Source organism: Schistocerca piceifrons, chromosome 6 (assembly GCF_021461385.2).
Source record: "Schistocerca piceifrons isolate TAMUIC-IGC-003096 chromosome 6, iqSchPice1.1, whole genome shotgun sequence".
NCBI classification, from domain to species: Eukaryota; Metazoa; Arthropoda; class Insecta; order Orthoptera; family Acrididae; genus Schistocerca; species Schistocerca piceifrons.
The window spans coordinates 357,648,430-357,654,058 of NC_060143.1; the positions used below are offsets into that span (position 1 = coordinate 357,648,430).

The following is a 5,629-nucleotide window of genomic DNA, read 5'->3' on the forward strand; positions in this document are numbered from 1 at the left end:
CCGTACGGTTCGCCCATACGTCTGTGAGACATCCTGCACGACTACTCAAGTCACATAGATGCATTACCTTCGGCTTATAGCGAAGACAAGAACCACAGGCATATCTTACCTATAAGGGATGTTGCGCCACGATATCGATGTTGAGCGAGAACGCAATCGCCGACATGGTGCAAATGCTAATCATTTCTGCAGAACATACTAATGTACGTATCCTGTGAATATGAACGTCCTATCTCTAGTCGTTCAAGGTGTTCTGTTTTTTTTTCTGAAAATGAGCGTACGTTACATTTTCATAAACACTGATTATTAGCAAAATTCATATATACACATATTTAGAAAAAATGGTTATAATCTTGATAAATTAAGTAGCTGAAAAATACGTGACGCACTCGGTTTTAGCCAACACACAACCAAAGATAACAATTTGTTATCGCTGATTGCGTGTATAAATTATAAAAACGACAGCATGTAACAACTTAAACTGCCATTCAATTTATTCTTTATTGTGCGACAGGTTTGTCGAATACCATTTTCCAACACGTGTCGTAAACACATCATAGATACAGAAACATTTTGGGCTGACACGATGTGTGACAATTGGTAGTAAAAATACAGTTTGTACTTCCAGGTATTCATTAAAAGCAAGAATTATATTTATTCAGGAAACACAATCTCAAACACCCAATATTTATAAATTTCGTCCGAAATTTTTCTATATCCATAAAGTGCGTACAACGGGTGCCGGAAAATGGTTTTTGACCGAAACTTGTCTCACAATAAAGAATAAACTGAACATCAGCTTATGGTGTTACATGAAGTAATTTCTACAAAGATGATAAACGTCAGAAGTTATCGATAGTGAATATAAGCTACCACCAGGTGAGCAAATAGCATTATAGCAGAATTCCAATCAATTTAAGTAAAACCCTTCGTTTTTATTTATAAGGTCATTTGCTCATTTACAGTCAACTGCTTCCTTAACAACACTGTCCCAGTAGCCGGAGGTGCATGCCAGAATCTCTGTGGCTTTGCGTTCCATAAGATGACCGGTGCAAGGCAGTATTCTGCAACAGCAGATCTGCTCGGCTTTTATAAGCGTATGCGATGCTTACGCTGTGATCCACCGTTCTCATGGCCCGACAATACCTGACATGACACAACTGAAAGTGGTGTGGTAAAACAATGGCCCTCACAAATCAAGATCGCCCTTTACAGATCCTAAAATGGGCGTATTCTTAGGTGCCGCGAGAATCTCATATTTAACTTCATTTACTTGCATCTCATGTCCAATTCTTACTCAAGTCATTTCATTTCATTTTCCGCCGCCTTCCTATAGCACCACAGTTCATAGTAGTCTAATAATTTCATTTCCGTCTTGAGTATTTCCCGCGTTTTGCTGCGAAGAGTGATGCGTTCCAGAACACAGATTTTCACAAATTTGTCTCTAGTCTCAACATCGCTTGATGGCGTACCGGTTCTTCAGACCAATCATCAACGACTGTGGCCAGGTGACGGTGCATCGTCATCCACATAAATTGCATCTTTGCTTGGGAACATGAAGTCCATGAATGGTTGCAAATGGTCTCAAGGTCAACGAGCGGTTCAGTTGGACCAGAGGACCCAGTCCATTCGACGTAAGCAAAGCCACCACCAGCTTGCACAGTGCCTTCCTGAGAACCTGGGTCCATGGCTTTGAGGGGTCTGCACCACACTAGAAGCCTACCACCAGCTCTCACCAGCTGAAGTCGGACTTATCCGACTAGGCCACGCTTTCCAGTAGTCTGTGGTCCAGCCGATATGCGCACAAATCCAGGAGAGGCGGTGCAGGCGATGTCGCGCTGTTAGCAAAGGCAGTCGCATTGGTCCTCGGCTGCCATAGCCCACTAACGCCAAATTTCGTCGCACTGTCCCATCGTCTTACGTCCAACATCGAATTCTGCGGTTATTTCATGCAGTGTTGCTTGTCCGTTAGCACTGACAATTCTACGGAAACGTCGCTGCTCTCGGTCGTTAAGCGAAGACCGTCGGCTCCTGCGTTGTTCATGGTGACATTTAAATATGGTATTCTCTGCACGCTCTTAACACTGTGGATTTCGGAATACTGAATGCCCTAGCGATTTCTGAAACGGAATGTCCCATACGTTATCACGGTATAAGTGTATATGTGTAGATGTGTGCACTTTATCACGGGATAATTATATATTTTTATTTTTATAATCATATATTTTATGATTTTTTTTTGGGGTGGCTTTAAATATTGTGGGCTAGCATGAGACTTTTAATGAACTTATACCGCGATAACTCTCGCACGGACATCGGCTGCCCCGAAGTACGTACGATATAATATTTTTTGAACACAACGTGCGACTCACCGCCTTCTAATAAATAGTTTGCGTGAGCGATGCTATTTAGAAAAGAAAATAAGCGTATTCTTACGCAAACTGTAATTGTTAATATGGGTCTCAGGGGCTACTGGTTATTTATGTACCAAACTAAATAAAGATTAACTGAGATATTGCGGAATGTAATGATTTTCAATATTTCTTGCTCCTTATTTGCAAGGCAAAACTGGAGAGAATCTTATCTGCCGTTAGGCGACCAAATTGAAACACGCTGAACTCCGTTAGTGCTGTGGATTTTAGTAACTGAAATTTATTACTACGCTATTTAACTTTAAAATTAATGAAAGATCAAAATTGAGAAGTCTCTCGCATTTGCTTTAATATTATGACCTGAAATATTAATTAAATAATACAGTCAGCGTAATGGCCGACTAAATCCTGATAGGGGAGATGAGCTCCCTGCACTACGAAGTTCTGTAAAAAGTTTGTTAATTATAATTAATGGTTGCGATCAGGAGAGGTGACAATTAAGCCAATAATACACACTTTCCAATAACAATTGTAAGTATATTTTACTAAATTACAACGAAAGTTACATTAAATATTATCCAGCGCTACAATGGCGGCCTACCTCCAGACGAAACAAAAACAGGAGAGCTTCAATAAAGCAATAGTATCTGGCCATGTTCATTTTCATTACACAGATAAAAAGAATGTTCTTTTATTTTTATATCACATCGCTGTTTGCGATTTTTGGTGGTGTTATTTAAGTTTTTAAATCTTTCTTATACATCGCGCACACGTACACAATCTTGAAATAATGTATACTTGACAAGTCGCACAACAAAAACTTCCTTTCCCTTTCCCCAATGTCCATTTATGTGACGTACAGTCACAACGTCTAGCTCCGAGTACCATTCCGCGTTCAAAGTCTGCTACCATAATCACGTCGGAAACCTTCTCACGTGAATCATCTCAGAAAAATGACAGCTCGACCAAAGCATAGCCCTTTTGAAACTTGAAGTACGTGAGCTTCTGCCATCTTTACACGAACATATCGCTATCCCATGACTTTCGCCACCCAGTACGTAGTGCTGCTCAATCCGTCTTGCCTTAAACGACTAACTATAATGTCAGTACGGGATACACTTGCGACTTCCAACTCGGTAGTATAGTGACTTACATTGTTGTGCTACAAGAGATAGAGAAGCCATTGTTCACGAATGTGGTTCCAGTGTCGTGTATGCTAGGTAGGCCGTGAACTACTAGAGAGGTATCTACCTGCCACTTCCGCGACAGCTAGCCGGCAGCGGTCGAACACTGGATGGGCGACAATGGCCCGCAAATCCTCGAGGCATCCGTACATATTGGTCGCGTATTGGCTGGCGACCCATTACGGCGAACCTAATTGGCGCTGTGTCGGGCCTGCTTTGAGGCCGGAGTTAATCGAGACGCCGCGCGATTAGTCAACCGGCTGCAGGTGCGGCGCCGGTGTCCCAGCCTCGTGTAGTGGCAAGTCCTCATCCGTCCTAGCGGGCTGTCTGGATTACCCTGCCGCTGTCACTGCATCAGCTTGCTGCGTTCTCAGCCATCGTGTGAGATGCGTCTGGCGACCACCGGGATGTGTACAACACAGACTCCTCTACAGTAAGAAACGGTGTATCATCTCACTATCGTCTTACACTCAGTCCTGCACCAGTCGGATGCGGTTGATCAGTAGGAAGCCGTGTTGCTAATTGATCTTGACAATCCAGAGATTGCTGCTGTACAAACTAGCACTAGCTCGGGCAAATTACTTGTAGGCATGCGCCTTGAATCCCATCTCCACCTCAGAATGTGGCCAACATGAAGGTTCTTTCGTCTTTTATATACGCAAAATCAGTCTTTCCGACAGTCATTTATTTTTCGATTTCTTCACATTTATCTTGCTGCAATTTCGCCTTGGCATCCCTGCACTTCATTTCATTCCTAGGTGACTTGTGTGTCTGTATTCCTGAAGACCTCTGAACATTTTTGTTCTCCTCCTTTCCTCGATCAGCTGAAGTGTTACTTCCCTTACCCAAGGTTTCTTCGCAGTTAGCCTCCTTGTTAGTACGTTTTTCATTCCAACTTCTGTGACTGCCGTTTTTAGAGGTGACCATTCATCTTCAACTGAACTGCCTACTGAGCAGTTCATTATTGCAGTACCTATAGCCTGAGAGACAACGGCCTTGCCGCAGTCGTAACACCGGTTCCCGTCAGATCACCGAAGTTAAGCGCTGTCGGTCTGGGATAATACCTGGATGGGTGACCATCCGGTCTACCGAGCGCTGTTGGCAAGCGGGATGCACTCAGCCCTTGTGAGGCAAACTGAGGAGCTACTTGATTGAGAAGTAGCGGCTCGTCTCGAAAACTGACATACGTCAGGGAGGGCGGTGTGCTGACCCCATGCCCCCCCATATCCGCATCCAGTGACGCCTATGGGCTAAGGATGACACGGCGGCTGGTCGGTACCATTGGCCTTCATGGCCTGTTCGGGAGGAGTATAGCCTAAGAGAACTTCGAACGTATCTCTTTATTCCTTAGTATTTCCGTATCTCACTTGACTGCACATTGATTATACCTGACCGGTCTCTTAAACTTCAGGCTACTCTTAATCATTTCTAAACTGCGGCCTGAATCTGTATCTGCTCCTGGGTATGCCTTACAATCCAGTACGTGATTTCGGAATCTGTGACTATCTGACTGAAATCTTCCCGTACCATCTGGTCTTTTCCAAGTATACCTCCTCCTCTTGTGATTCTTGAACAAAGTATTCGCTATTGCTCGCTGAAATTTATTGCAGTCTTTCTCCTCTCTCAGTCCAACTACCAAGCCCATATTCTTCGATAACCCTTTCTTCTGTTCCTTACCGAGCGAGGTGGCGCAGTGGTTAGACACTGGACTCGCATTCGGGAGGACGAAGGTTCAATCCCGCGTCCGGCCATCCTGATTTAGGTTTTCCGTGATTTCCCTAAATCGCTCCAGGCGAATGCCGGGATGGTTCCTTTCAAAGGGCACGGCCGACTTCCTTCCCCGTTCTTCCCTAACCTGATGAGACCGATGACCTCGCTGTCTGGTCTCCTTCCTCCAAACAACCCAACCCCAACCTTTCTGTTCCTTCCCCTACAACAGTATTCCAATCCCCCATGACTATTACATTTACAAAACAAATATTGCATTTTCATTTACCTTTACGTACTGAATTACGCTTTCAGTACCCTCATATACTTTGTCTCTCCACCACCTGCTTACGACCGCGACTTGTA

At 44.0% G+C, this 5,629-nt stretch overlaps 1 pseudogene; it reads left to right on the forward strand.

Annotated features, from left to right (window-relative positions):
- Positions 1–4,542: 4,542 nt before the first annotated feature.
- LOC124803739 lies at positions 4,543–4,660 on the forward strand (annotated as a pseudogene).
- Positions 4,661–5,629: the final 969 nt, after the last annotated feature.